We start from the raw sequence: 15,837 nt of genomic DNA on the forward strand, positions 1-15,837 counted from the left end.
CAAATGTACGGCGTGTATATACACACTGACAAAAAAAAATAAAAAAAGACGCGGAACCGCAGCAGACAGCGCCAGAGTACGCATGCATGCTTCGGGCAGGCATGCAGCTTCGGGTAGTCGCTGCCTAACTTTGCGCATGTGGGCCTCATATTATTAGTAATCTAACGATCGCGAAATTGTTGGCTTATGTCTTGCCTGCGGCATTTTAAAGCAGGCAGGTCGATTGTGGTACGAGCGCAAGCTGAGGAAACTAGTGTTTTATAGTTTCCGGCCTAGCTGCGGCGGAACAGTTGATGGATGGATGGGATGGATGGAATATAGGAGCGTCCCCTTTGAACGGGGTGGTAGCAGTAGCTATCATGCTCATTTTTCTCCCTATATCTTAATTATTGTTTTAGATTGGTTAACTGTATCTTAATTATTGTTTTAGATTGGTTAACTGTACCATCATTCGAATTAATAAATTTTTGTTTCTGCATTACTAACATTATCTCACTTCTCTGCTTTTAAGCCACCAATCTTCCAGTCGTTTTTTGCTAGTTTCCACCGCCGGTTTATGCACCCGGCCATGGTATCTCTAAACCCATAAGCTTCAGGAACAGTGATTGCGCCTGCATCAACTTCCAGATGGATACCATTACATTCGAGTATAATATGGTCAATTGTTTCATTAGAGTTTCCACATACAGCACATGCGTCATCTCATTTGTTAAATTTCTTTTTGTAGCTGCGTGTTCTAAGGCACCCTGATCTAGCTTCAAAATGTAGGGCACTGCCTCTTGAGTTATCAAAGAAATCTTCCTTCCTGATCTGCATTTGCCACTTACGGTATAATTCCACACTCTTTTTCTTTTCCATCGAATTTATCCAATTTTCACCTTCTGTGTTTTTCGCCTGTTTCTTAATGCTCTTTATTTCTCCATCCTTGTGACTAGCATACTTACTAGTTAGTTTCCTAGTTCTTCTCCTCCATTGTGAGTCAACGCTTTTTAAGCGCAGGTATTTAAATACTTTAGCTGCCTATCTGTTACTGTCCAATTTCCTAAGGCGTTCCTCATTTAATATTTTACTCTGAGAGTCCCGTACTTCGAAAGATGCCCAGCCCATATCTCCCTGTACCGCCACATTTGTGGTTTTGCCGTGGGCACCTAGTGCTAATCGTCCAATGGCTCTCTGATTTATTTCTGATGTCGACTGTGCCTCTGATTTTAGGCACATAACCGCATTCCGAAAGTAAGTCCGGGCACCATAATTCCTTTTCAAATACCTCTCAAAACCTCATACCTGTTGTATCCCCACAATGCCCTAAGCTTCATTATCCCGGCATTTCTTCGCCCTTTGGCATTAAGTGATTGCTCATGCTTTCCAATGTATGCCAATCCTTCGTTTACCCGTACCCCCAGATATTTATATTCTGCTACTCTGGGTATTTCATGGCCTCTATTTTAAGACCCTGATCAGATTAGGCGTCGAAAATCATTAGACCGGACTAAACTGCGCTCAAACTGAAGCCTAGAGTGTCTCCCTCGTCTGGGCAATACTTAATTAGAGTTTGCAATTCTTCCACACTCTCAGCTAGCAGCACAGTATCGCCTGCATACATGAAACCGGGAAGGCGCTGCTCTACCGCCTTTCCACTGTAATCGATATGACAGATTAAAACCTAAGTTACTGTCTTGTATCCTACGTTCCAGGTTTATCGCATAAAGCATGAACAGCAGCGGTGATAGAAGACAGCCTTGTCTTAATCCTTTGCATAATTTGACATCTTCCGTACTTCTTATTCCTTCCCATCCAATTTCTACTTTGTTATCCCGGTATATTTCCTGTAGGAACTCTATAATCTCATAACCGATACCTTCTTCTTTTAATATTGTCACGCCACTGACAACGATGGAGGATTGTGATGGTTTGGAGAAGAAGAGGAGAAAGCGTTGGTGCCTGGGGGCTAGTAGGCTTCAACTTTCCCCACTGCCATATCACTGTAAATAAGCACCCCTTTGCTATTTCATCGTAACAACTTGGTGGAAGGTGCTCCGTTCGATCCATAAGTACGGCGCAGCAAGACCAACAGGAGTTTCGACGTAGTCGCCGCCTTGCTGGACTGCCACCGCTTCCAACCATCATGGACCTTACCGAATCTAACCGTGCCAGCTGCGACGCTGCAAGCCAGGCTGGTGACTAGCCTGCCTCTTCCAGCTCTGTTCCCTGCCGGCCTTACCGGGAACCACGACCGTTTGCAGGCGAAGAAGGTGAGGACCTTGAGAAGTGGCTACTTCATTATGAAAGAGTTAGTCGGTACAACCGGTGGGACCCTATCACCATGCTTACAAATGTCGTCTTCTTTCTAACTCACACGGCTATGACCTGGTTCGAAAATAACGAGGACAATTTGACAACTTAGGAACGGTTTGCCACCGAGATCAAACAGCGTTTTGGTGCATCTGTACCGAGCAAACAGCGAGCTGAGCAGACACTTGCTCAAAGAGCTCAATTGCCGGATGAAATTTGTACCACTTATACAGAAGAGATCCTCAAATTGTGCAAATGTGTGAATTCCAACATGCCCGAAGAAGACATAGTCGGCCACATTTTGAAGGGCGTCGTGGCTGACGTGTACAACTTTTTAATCCCTAACGACACCCTTGAAACCGTCTCAGATGTTATTAAACTCAACCGCACTTTTCAAGCTCCCAAAACGCGTCGTATTGCGCCAAAAGTTGGGCTGCTGGCCAAAGTGCCTACCGTGACCAGCTTTGATGACCACGCCCAACTAATCTTCCGTCGACGATCCGGCAAATCGTGCGGGAAGAACTCCTGCGGCTCAACCCACTTCCCCGGCGTGAATCTGCTGAGGCCTCTGTCCAAAGGATATCTAGACGGCCGGCTTCACCACCACAAGCGATTACAGTGCAGCCTTTCCCACAAGCTCCTGAAGTTGCAGCTTCTATTGACTATCTTCCTATGCATTTCGCCAACCGGAATGCGTCGATGCCTGACGCCCCGAGGTATGACGTCGCCTCAAGTGCACATAGATCTTCCATGCGATCTACCAGGATTCCTGAGCAGTATGAGCATTCAGCCAGACCTACGACACGCCCAGCTGTTCCCTGCTCGTATCCACAACAGCATGTTCTACCTTCCTCACCGATATGCTACCGCTGTGGCTTCGAAGGTCACATCGCCAGATACTGCCGCAATAGGTTCCCACCTCGCTATAACCGTCCGGCGCCTCCAACAATACCCAACAATCGGAAATACAGTGCCGTTTATCAACAATCAAATACTCAGCATAGATATTACCGCAACATCCATAACCAGAATCTCCGCGACCACTCCCCTGCATCTGACAGAAGTGTTACTCCACCACCCGCCTTCCGTGCGCGTCGTTCTCCATCACTGCGACGGCGCTCCATGTCGCCTCAGCATCCTCAGCAGGAAAACTAACCAGCGCGACCAATGGGAGTGAGGCCGCTGGAAATGTGCTGTGTGCCAACATCCCTCCAACTATAATGCTCAAAAAGAAAATTCGTGTGTTCATTGAATTAGCTTTGGTGGATACGGGTACGACTGTGTCTGTGATGAGTATTCAGTTTCGGGGCTTGTTGGGACGCAAAGTGATGTTTGAATATGACCGTACTTCAACCTTTTTGTCGTGTGAGAGGAGAGGCGTTGCGGCCACTGTATGTGTGTAGTGCGCAAGTGTCTGTGGGTGGTGCAACTTTGAAGCCGAATTCGTAGTCTTACCCCACTCTACGCATGACATCATTTTAGGAATGAACTTCTTGAAGTTTTGTGCGCTACCGTGGACTGCCGAAGTCAAGAGGTTCATTTTGACGGCTCGCATCTGCCGACTCTTTTTGAAAGTGTCCCCAGTGAAGAAAAAGATTTTAGTATTACCGAAGACACAGTAGTTCCACGTTTGTCTGCCATGTTCGTCCCCGTGTCCGCTCCACTTCTTGACCAGGTTTTATTTCAGGCCATGGTGCACCCTGTTCACTCACCATGCCTGAAGAAAAATGTTATCCCTCACTTTATGATCTCAGTGCATCACGGTAGTGCCTCATTGTGGACAATCAATCTATCGTCCGAGCCCGCAGTTTTACCAACGGGATTGTAGCTTGCCTCCTGTGGACCCGATGCGCCCCACGTCACTGCTTTGGTCACAGATGCTACGAGTGCCACCGTACTTTTGCCTGCTGATGAAACTTTGATCTTCCGCATGATCAGCGCCGATCTCAGCTCACCTCAACGCCGTACTTTTGTGGATATTCTTCTACCCTTTTCGCCTATGTTTGACTTTTCTCCAACAGATGGACCGACCTCTCGCCTTGCACATCGGACCCATCACACTATCGACACTGGTTCGGCTCGTCCCATTCGTCAAAAGCCATATCGCGTGTCCCCATCTGAGCGCAAAGACTTTCATGATCAAGTGGAGGACATGCTACGGAAGAAGGTGATACAGGAGTCATCTAGCCCCTGGGCTGCCCCTGTTATTCTTGTACGCAAGAAAGAGGTTCGTGGCGATTCTGCGTCGATTATCGGCGTGTAAATTCTGTTACGAAAAAGGACGTCTATCCACATCCTCGCATAGACGATGCCCTCGACTGCCTCTCTGGTGCGTCCTATTTTTCTTGTCTTGATCTCAGATCTGGCTACTGGCAAATTCCAATGGACCCTGCGGACAAGAAAAAAACAGCGTTCGTAACGCCTGATGGCCTTTATGAGTTTAATGTTATGCCATTCGGGCTGTGTAATGCGCCAGCCACATTTGAGCGCTTTATGGACACACGTTTGCGCGGCTTAAAGTGGGACTGCATAATGAAATAAAACAGCGCAAGGAACTGGACAAAACACGAAGGAAGGGAGACAAAGACACAGGCACTTCTTGCACTTCTAAAGTGGGACATTTGCCTTTGCTATCTGGCCAATGTCGAAATATTTGGGAAATCCTGCCAAGAACGCAATGACCGTCTAGTACGCGTCTTGAATTGTTTTCACAACGCCGTCCTAATTCTAAACTCGAAAAAGTGCCGCTTTGGAGAGCGCCAAGCGCTGGTGCTAGGACACCTTGTCAATGGTGATGGTGTAATGCCGGATCCCCAGAAAACTGCCGCTGTTGAGTCTTTTAAACCCCCGCAGACAGTGAAGGAGTTGCGCAGTTTTCTAGAGTTGTGTTCGTATTTAGACGCTTTGTAAATCGCTTTGCTGACGTTGCTTACCCAATGACGTGCTTTTTCAACAAAAAGTCCACTTTTGACTGGACACCAGACTGCGACGCGTCATTTCGTCAACTGAAGTTTCTTAATATCGAAACCCATCCACGTCACTTTGATCCTGCTGCAGTGACAGAAGATCACACGGACGCTAGTGGAATCGGTCTCGGGGCAGTCCTTGTCCAACGGCACGATAAACGAGAGCATGTTATCGCGTACGCAAGTCGTATCCTGAGCAAGTCGGAGCGAAACTACACAGTCACCGAACAGGAATGCCTGGCTGTAGTTTTCGCTGTGCAGCGTTTCCGTTCATATTTGTACGGACGGTCGTTTACTGTCGTAACTGACCATCATTCACTTTGTTGGCTGCGGAACCTTTGAGAGCCATGGGGTCGCCTCACACGCTGGGCCCTCCGGTTACAGGAATATGACTTTGCCGTGGTGTACAAAAGCGGGATGCGTCATGCAGACGCAGATTGTCTTTCTAGGATGCCAATGGCCAGGACTGGACCTGACAGTGAGGATTTCGACAATTATATATCGACTCTCGAGCCAGCGTTCCCCGACACGAATGTTTTCAAAACGGAACAGCAAAATGATAGCAGTCTACAGCCTCTCTTTGCTGCCGCCCAAGCCAGCGTACCTACAAGGCGCTTTTTTGTGCGTGATGACCTCCTATGGAAAAAGAGTTATTCGCCTGTCGGCCAGCGATACCTACTCGTAGTTCCCAAGACGTTGTACACGGACTTATTGCGTGTTATGCATGATGATCCAACTTCTGGGCATTTGGGATCGGTTCTAACACTCCACCGTGCTCAAGAAAGATTTTACTGGCCCAGAATGCGCTGCAATTCCATCTGGCTTGCTGCACCCTGTGAAGACTCCGACAGCTCCGTTTGATCAAGTAGGCATTGACCTCGTAGGTCCGTTTCCGAAGTCCGTGGATGGAAATCGCTGGATTGTAATCTGCGTGGACTATCTCGCACATTACTGTGAGACCGCCGCTCTTACATCTGCTACGGCGCATCAGGTGTCGCTTTTCTTGCTGCACTCAGTCATCTTACGACACGGGCCGCCACGAATTGTCGCCACTGATCGGGGCCGACAATTCACTGCTGATGTTACTGAAGAGCTCATGCGTTTATGCTCCGTAACTTTCCGACACTCGACGCCATACCATCCCCAGACAAATGGCTTGACTGAGCGCGTCAACAGAACGCTTATCAACATGCTAGCCATGTATGTGGACGCAGGGCATAAGAAATGGGACACCATACTACCCTTCATCCCGTATGCGTTTAATACCGCCACACATGAGACGACTGGGTACAGTTCATTTTTCCTGCTCTATGCCAGACCGCCATGCTACTCCCTGGATACTATCCTGCCCTTCACAAGCAGTGAAGACCGCTGCCTGGCTGAGACCCTTTGTCTCGCAGAAGAAGCTCGGAGAATCGCCCGATTACGGTCTGGTGCTTCACAAGAACGTTCTAAAGTGAGATACGATGCCCGTCACCGGGGGGCACGTACTCTATAGGTGATTTAGTCTGGCTATGGCGTCCAATTCGGCGCAGTGGCCGACATCAAAAACTCTTGGCCCACTATGACGGACCATATGTGGTTGTCAAACGCATCATTGACTTAACTTATGCAATGGCCCGCCTGACAGCATCGGGTCGTCGGTCTGGCAAAACCGAACTATGTCATGTCGCCCGCTTGAAGCCGTGTCAGCCTCGCACGACTCACGAACACGCCTAGAGGGCTTAGACTGAGTAGGGGGGAAATGTCAGGCCACTGACGACGATGAAGGATTGTGAGGGTCTGGGAGAAGAAGAGGAGAAAGCGTTGGTGCCTGAGGGCCAGTAGGCTTCATCTTATCCCACTGCCATATCACTGCAAATAAACACCGCTTTGCTATTTCATCGTAACAATATGTTCTGCAGGAGTTCCCTGTTTACGTTGTCGTACGCCCCGTTTATGTCCAGGAAACCCGAATATAAAGGTCTATCTTCCACTCTAGATATTTCGATGCATTGGGTAAGCACGAACAGGCTATCGTTTAAGCGCCTACCTTTTCTAAAGCCGTTCTGAAGTTCTCCGAGTATCTTGTTACTTTCTACCCATGCTTGCACCTGTAATTTTACCGCCTGCATGGCCAACCTGTACATAACAGATGTTATGATAATCGGCCTGCAGGATTTTATGTGCATCCTGTCTCCTTTCCCTTTATAAATCAAATTCATTTTACTCTGCCGCCAGCTGCCCGGAATTTGCTTATTCGTTATGACTGTTTCCAGAGCTTTTAACAACGTTTCCTAACTTTTTGGACCAAGTTCATTAATCAGCTTGATCTGAACTCCTTCTATTCCTGTATATGTGTTTTTAAGAATATTTTCTTCTGCCTTTTTCCAGTTTAAATTGGGCAGTTCTAAGCTGGTTTGTATTCTGCTACCTTGTATTGCTTCCTGATTTGCGGAGATTACCCTATCGTCGCTCTTAAATGACTCGGCTATTAATTATGTAATGTAGTTCACTGCGTTGTCTCCTTCTAAGCAATTTCCCTCGTTATCTTGAATCAGATCCTACTTTCTTTGATTCTTCTCTAGCCAGCGTATATGGTTCCAGAATTTTCTTTCTCCGCCACTAGAAGCATCGTGTATGTCAGCCATCCAGCGATCGGTGGAATGCTTTATTTTACTTTGGACGAGGGCCTATACCACAAATTTCTTTTGCTGTTATGATTCCGATTTTTGGTCGATTTCCTCCTAAGATACATCTGCTTTCTTTGCCACTCGGTGTTCCCTTGAAGCAGCCTGTCGTTGCTCAATAGCTTCCCTGATTTTCCTATTCCACCAGTTCCGTGGCTTCCTCTTTTCATTCCAGCGGTGTGCTACTTTAACCTCCTTAGGTTTCCTCCTTATGAGTAGTTCTACCTGTTCATAATCCCAGTCTTCCATGGGCCTTTTTTTCTATTGCTCCCTTTATGTCTGCTGCTATCTGCGCTATTTGATCGTCGTTTAATTTTGCGTTTACTTTTTTTCCAAGTTCCATTTCTCTTTTCATCAAGGGCCCCATCTGCAGACTAATACGTTTATGATCACTACCCAGACTACACTCCCCTTCTTCGTCAATTTCCTTTTTTGTGACCTTGCTATAAATTTCCTGCGACATTAGACAGTCGTCAATGGTCGTCTGCCGGTTGCGGAATTTCCACGTGATTTGGCCTTCACATTTTGTTTCTCTACTTATAATAACTACACCGTGATGGACAGTAATATAAGTGCGCAACAAAGACGAGACAAACAGAAGAAGTGGACACTTCTCCACACTTATATTACTTACATTACTGTCTATCATGGTTCACCACCTCGCCCAGTCAGCCGTTCTTCTACAAAACTAGATCGTGTCGCTCACAGAAATCTTGCATTACCTTCCCGTTACAATCCGTGTATCCATCCTGATTGTCGATGCGGCCGTTCATGTCCCCCAGCCGAATAATATTGTCCCCGTCTCTAAACTGGTTTATATCGTCACTGAGACATTCAACAAGATTCTTGTTTTCTTGTCTGCATTGGGGTCCTGTTCCTAACCAAACTACCCCTAGCCATGTCCTTATGGCGGCAATTGTTCCTGATACCCACGTTCTTTACAAGATGATTTAATTATTTGCCAGTTTGTTCCGTGGTGTATCAACATACCTATCCCTTCACCCTTTTTTTGTCGTTCTCATTCTGTTGCACTCTTCCCAGACGTAGCCTTCTATAAACGGCGGATCTTCTAGATCCTTGAGATGAGTCTCGCAAAGAGCGTACACACATATTTTGTCATCCTTCAACTGCTGTTCTATCTCTAGCCATTTCGCTCTTTTTTCACCTCCTTGCATGTTTATGTAGATGATCCCAGTGTTAAATTTCTTTTTTGTACTTTTCGTTCTCGACCTCCTCCTTGCAATTTCTAAGCTACAGCCCTGCCTGCCAGGTGCCAGCCGATCTCTGCTCCCACCGTTCTGTTAAAATGAATGCCATCTCTCTGAAAACCCTTGCCAAAACCTACTTATGCACCTCCCTGTTTACCTAAACCGCTTCAAAACGCGTCTCCAGGCTTAACTTCCTAATGTCCTTATTAACTGCACCACGTCCTTTTCCAGCTTTCTATTCAATCCTACCACCTCCGGTACTGTGCATACAACTATCTGTGCTTACTGTGCTATCTCCCTGATATCGTAAACTCCCTTAGCTAAACTTTCCGCCACTCCTGCAGCGTCACCATTTAGGACATCGTTTAGAAACGCGGCTACGATCACCATCTGCGCTCTGCGGAATTTTTCAACAGCCTATCTTCACTCTGTTTCAGCACTGCCCTCATTGTGCTCCCTGGGAAGGCTCCAACTAACACTCGCTTATCACCCTTTACAAGTTCCAAGACATTTCGCTTGCACCTGCTCATGTTAGAATCTCCGGCGATAAGCACCTGGGCCTTATCTCTCCCTCTCCCAACTGTTGGCTGCTGCTTTCGGTTATCTGTGTCCTTCTCTCTGGTACTTTCATTCTTCCTTACTTCCTCCTTTTTTCCGGCTTCTTAGTTTAGGTTTATCATCAGCCTCACTATACCCACTGCAGGGCGAAAGCCTGTCTCATATTTCTCCGAATAAGCCGGTTCTGAGCTACTTGGCCGCTGCGAACGTCTTAACCTCATCCGCCCATCTAACTTTCTGTCGCCCCCTGCTACGCTTTCCTTCCCTCGGAATCCAGTTTGGTACCCTAAGCGACCATCGGTTATCCTCTCTTCGTACTACATGTCCTGCCCATGCCTATTTCTTCTTATTTTCCACTAGAATGTCAGTAACTTGAGTTATTTCTCTGACCCACACTGCACGCTTTCTATCTCTTAATGTTACCCCTACCATTTTTCGTTCCATAGCCCTCTGAGTTGTCCTCAACTTAAGTAGAACCCTCTTGGTTAGCCTCCACGTTTCAGCCCCATAGGTGAGTACAGGTAAGATGCAACTATTCTGTACTTTCCTCTTGAGCGATACCGGTAAGCTGCTAGTCATAATCTGCAAGTGCTTGCCAAATGCGCTCCATCCCATTCTTATCCTTGTTATTTCTATTTCATGGTCCGGATCTGCGGTCACTACCTGTCCTAAGTAGATATATTCGCCTGCTACTTCCAGTGCTTCGCTACCTAACGTAAACTGCTGCTCCTTTCCGAAGCTGTTGAACATTACCTTAATCTTCTGCATATTGATTTTTAAGCCTACTTCTCTACTTTTCCTGTCTAGGTCATCAATGATTATTTGCAGTTCCTCCCCCGAGTTACTTAGCAAGGCAATGTCATCAGCAAATCGCAGATTACTGAGGTATTCTCTATCTACCCTTATCCCTAACTGCTCCCATTCCAAGTCTGTGAATACTTCCTCTAAGTAAGCTGTGAATAGTACTGGGGAGATTGTGTCTCCTTGCCTAACACCTTTATTTATGGGAATTGTGTTACTTTCTTTATGCAGAACTATGGTTGCTGTCAAGCCACTATATATATATATCTTCCAGAACTTTCACGTACGGCTCGTCTACCCCCTGATTTCGCAATGCCTGCATCACCGCCGAGGGTTCAACTGAGTTAAATTTTTTTTTTCGTAATCAATAAATGCTATGTATAAGGGCTGGTTATATTCCGAGCATTTTTCTATCACCTGATTGATGGTATTGATATGATCGATAGTAGAGTACCGTTGTCGAAAACCTGCTTGATCCTTTGCTTGATTGCACTCTAAGGTTGTCTTGATTCTTTTAGCGATTACCATAGTAAATGCCTTATACGTAAAAGACAGTAAGCTGATTGGTCTGTAATTTTTTAGGTCCCTAGAGTCCCCTTTCTTATGAATGAAGACAATGTGTGCATTAGTAGCTTCTTAGTAGATGCTTCTAAATAACTCTGTCGGTTCGGATCCGCCTGACCTACTTTGCTTCCACTTTCCATGCCAGTGCTGGTCCCAGCCACGTGGCCCGTACTGGAATGTTCGTCTTCGTTGGTTCCAAGGGTAAAGTCAGCCATTTTGTTTTTCATTTGAAGTAGCTGTCCAAGCAGTTTCTGATATTCTGCCCCTAACAAACGTACTTCTTTTTCTAAATCATCCACACGAGACACTAAACTCCCCTTACTCGATCAAATCTATCTAGGCGCGCACTCAAGCACGCAACACCGACACAAAATATCGCTGCCTTCCGCTTCATCTACAGAGTCAAAGCGCGTTTCCTTGAGATTAACCTGCGCTTCATACTGAGTACACTTTGCCTTCTTTTGATTGCACATCTTAAGCATGTATCGACTGAACTATTTCTATTACGAATTCTGAGAAAATACAAACTGCCAAAAGGAGACACTAGCAAACACGCATTAAAATTAATTCTCCGCATGCCAATAGCCTAGAAAAAAAAAGTATTTATCTAAGCAACATAGTTAAAGAATGAAAGCCGAGAAAACCTAGCGGCCGGCGCAAAAAACCAGGCCGCTAGGACAAAGAGCTAAAATGTATTCCTTATGGTGCACCTAACCTAACCAGCTGAGAACTAAATAAAGCTAATAAAAGAAAGAACTCATCTATTTGTCGCTTCGGAAGCTCCCGCTGTCGCCAGTCCTTCCGTTTCCGGTGGAGAGCGCCGTGGTGCGGCGAAAGACGCTGCCAAGCACCTTTTCTAACTTACTCTCCCTCCGGTCGATTGGAACGGCCGCAGAGAAACGTGCGTGCGGAGGTGACTTTGGAGGCCTTGCTGCTACGCTTGGAGTTCTAACATACTTGCCGCCGACTGGTGCCTTGGTTGGCAGACTAATGTCTCTGCTCTTTACTAGGCGGTCAAGGCTAACCATTGCTCTCTTTCCCAGAAGCAGGCGTCTCCTAATTTCATGGCTGCAGTCTCCTTCCGAGGTAATCTTGGAGCCCAAGAAGAGAAAATCTGTCACAGCTTTCACTTCTTGTCCATTCATGCTCCAGGACTTGATAGGGCAAGACGCCATGATCTTTGGCTTTTTAATGTTCAGTTTAAGCCCAAACTTCTCACTCTCTTCTTGTACGCGTATCAGAAGTCTCTTGAGTTCCACTTCACTTTCTGCCATTAAAGTGGCATCATCCGCATATCTAAGGTTGCTGATACCTTTTTCCAGCAATCTTCACTCCAGCTGAAGACTCGTCCAGACCGGCCTTCCTCATGATGCACTCTGCATATAGGTTAAATAGGCAGGGCGACAGTATGCAGCCTTGCCTCACTCCTTTCTCAATCGGAAACCAATCAGTAAGACCATGCCCAGTTCTGACTGTGGCCTCTTGCCCTTCATACAGGTTCCTGAGGAGACAGATGAGGTGAATTGGAACTCCCATCTCTTGTAGAGCTTGCCACAATCTGCTGTGATCTATGCAGTCAAACTCTTTCGCATAATCAATAAAGACGAAATAGATGGGTTTCTGAAACTCTCTTGCTTTTTCCATGATCCAGCGAAGGTTGGCAATTTGGTCTCTAGTTCCTCTGCCCTTGCGAAACCCAGCTTGCACATCCGGAAGCTCCCGATCCACATATTGCTGCAGCCTACTTTGGAGGATTTTCAACATCACCTTGCTAGGATGCGAAATAAGCGCGATCGTGCGGTAAATGGAACAATCTTTGGCACTGCCTTTCTTTGGAATGGGGATGTAAACTGACTTCCTCCAATCCTATGGCCACTGCAGGGTTGTCCAAATCTTCTGACATAATGTATGCAGAGTGTTAACAGCGTCATGGTTGTGGTTTTGAAGCAACACAGCTGGAATGCCATCAATTCCGCTAGCTTTGTTCTTAGCAAGGCTGGCTAAGGCCAATTCAACTTCACTCTTCAGGATGCCCGGCTCGAGATCAGTAATCACAACCGTCTTATGCTGGGTTTGCACATTCGGGTCCTTCTTGTACAGTTCATCTGTGTATTCCTGCCACCTCAACTTTAGCTCTGAGGCTTCAGTGAGGTCCTTGCCTCGTTTATCCTTTATCACGCCCAGCTTAGCACAGAAGCTTCCTTTGATATCTTTGATTGTCTTATACAGAGCTCTTGTGTTCCTTAATTGGCTGTTGTCCTCAACTGCTTAGCACTGTATGTTCAGGAAGGCATTCTTATCTCTCCTTGCTATTTTCTGAAAATCCGCATTGAGAACCTTGTATCATTCTCTTTACCCCTTAACTTTTGCCATCCTCCTATCCTCGGCTATTTGCAAAGCCTATTCAGATAACCAGTTTGCTTTCTTGCATTTATTTTGCTTTGGAACTACCTTAGTAGCAACTTCTTGTATTATATCACGAACATCAGTCCACATGTTCAGTGGGCGTGTGAACAGCACGACGATGCGGTTTTCTAACCCGCTCTGCTTCCTCGTCCAGGTTACCGCATGGGCTCACTTCAGCGCCTTACCGCTATCTTCACCCACCACTGACGCCAGCAAGCCCTGTCATTTCAACAACGGAATTGGATCCGCCTGGCCTCACGACACCCGAATTTTCACGGTCATCCCTCCATCATTTCAAAGATCCAGATCGACGGCAACATCACCCTCTGCTGCCTATATGAAGAGCTGGCGGGACCACGGCGCCTTTAGTGGGCGTGTGAACAGCACGACGATGCGGTTTTCTAACCCGCTCTGCTTCCTCGTCCAGGTTACCGCATGGACTCACTTCAGCGCAGTACCGCTATCTTCACCCACCACTGACGCCAGCAAGCCCTGTCATTTCAACAACGGAATTGGATCCGCCTGGCCTCACGACACCCGGATTTTCACGGTCATCCCTCCATCATTTCAGAGATCCGGATCGACGGCAACATCACCCTCTGCTGCCTATATGAAGAGCTGGCGGGACCACGGCGCCTTTATTGGGCGTGTGAACAGCACGACGATGCGGTTTTCTAACCCGCTCTGCTTCCTCGTCCAGGTTAGTCCTGTTACACCTCTATACGCTAAGAAATCGAATAACGTTTTTCTGCTGCTGTTCCCACGCCCGGGAGTTTTGCTTTCCGTGCTCAGTGAATGCTTTGATGTTACAACGCATCTGCTTGTGTTGTCCGGTGATGTTGAGCTCAACCCTGGACCTCCGCCGAACACGAGATCGAGGGCGCAGGACTCTCCGTAAGATTCTGGTTCTACGCAAATGGACGATATACTTGCAATATTGCAAACTGTGAACACGCGGACTGAAAAAATGGAAAGGGATCAGAATGATTTAATCAAGTCTGTTGACGATCTTAAAAAAACACAGGCTAAATTTCAAGAAAATCTGGCAGATATAGAAAGAAGGCTAACAGGGGTTGAACGCAAAACCGTCACCCTTGAGGCAGTTGAGGAGGAGCTACAGCGTCTTCGCCAGTCGATTGATCGACTTTCAACTGAAAACTCTCAACTGCACTCTAAGCAGGCTGAGTTTGAAGACAGGCAGCGGCGAGACAACCTTCTTTTCTACGGCCTATCAGACACACAATCCGAATCCTGGGCTCAGTCAGAGGAAAAACTGGTTAGCATGCTTTCGTCCTGTTTGAAAATTCCACCCACCGAAATTCTGGTCGAATAAGCACACAGGCTCGGCGTGTATACTCCGAATAAATGCAGGCCACTTATTGTTAAATTTTCGTCTTGCAAGCTTAAACAGAAAATACTCGTCGCTAGTTCTAAGCTGAAGGAAGAAAAAATTGGAGTTAGTGAAGACTATTCCGTCGCTACTCGTCTTGCTAGGAAGAAACTGGTTGAATTTGGCAAAACCCAACCATTAACCTTCAAACTTCGCTTCAATAAATTGTACATAAACAAAACGTGTTACACCTACAATCCCTTTGATGATTGCGTGCATGTACTTTCCAGTGTCTCTACGCCACTGGTCGAATCTTCTGATGACATGCATGCACTATCTATTCCTTCCACCTGATCCGCTCAGCCCATCACTGATTAGCACTACGCAAGGGGCAGTGGAATAAAGTTACCCGTCAGTAACCAACTTTCATTTTTATTCACAAATATACGGAGCATACTTCCAAAACGCGACGATCTTTGCTCTGTTATCAATGATTGTGATGCCGACATAGTATGCCTTACTGAAACCTGGCTGTCTGCGAAGGTTGATAGCAGTGAACTCTGACTGTCAAAAGCGCTACAACATTTATCGATGTGACAGGGGTGCTCGGTGTGGTGGAGGCGTGCTTATCGCCGTTTGTGATGCTATTTTGTCTTTTCCTATCCATTGTACAACCGATTTAGAACTAGTCTTGGTTGAAATTCGCACGTGCTCCAAGAAATTGATATTGGGTACTTGCTATCGTCCGCCTTCCAGTTCACCAACCTTTGCCGACGACCTTCATGATGTCATTCATATGATTACTGTGCGGTATCTAAACAGTCCCTTCATTTTACTAGGCGACATCAATTTACCTAACATTGTGTGGTGTGATGTAAATTCTTATTGTAATCCTTTTTCCAGTGAAGGCGATAGATTTTTGAGTTTGTGCAGTGACTTCAACTTGTCCCAGCTTGTGATGCAGCCAACTCGGATCATGTCGACTACTTCTAACATCCTTGATTTAATTCTTACTACTTCGCCCGATCCTTTTCAGCCTTTAT

At 46.5% G+C, this 15,837-nt stretch overlaps 1 pseudogene; it reads left to right on the forward strand.

The window, feature by feature from the left end:
* The window catches only part of LOC146188344 (uncharacterized), a 26,295-nt pseudogene extending 11,086 nt beyond the window's left edge, over window positions 1-15,209 (forward strand).
* The last annotated feature ends 628 nt before the right edge of the window (window positions 15,210-15,837 follow it).

This window comes from Amblyomma maculatum, chromosome 5 (genome assembly GCF_055883805.1).
Source record: "Amblyomma maculatum isolate TAMU_Amacu chromosome 5, ASM5588380v1, whole genome shotgun sequence".
In the NCBI taxonomy this organism is placed as follows: domain Eukaryota; kingdom Metazoa; phylum Arthropoda; class Arachnida; order Ixodida; family Ixodidae; genus Amblyomma; species Amblyomma maculatum.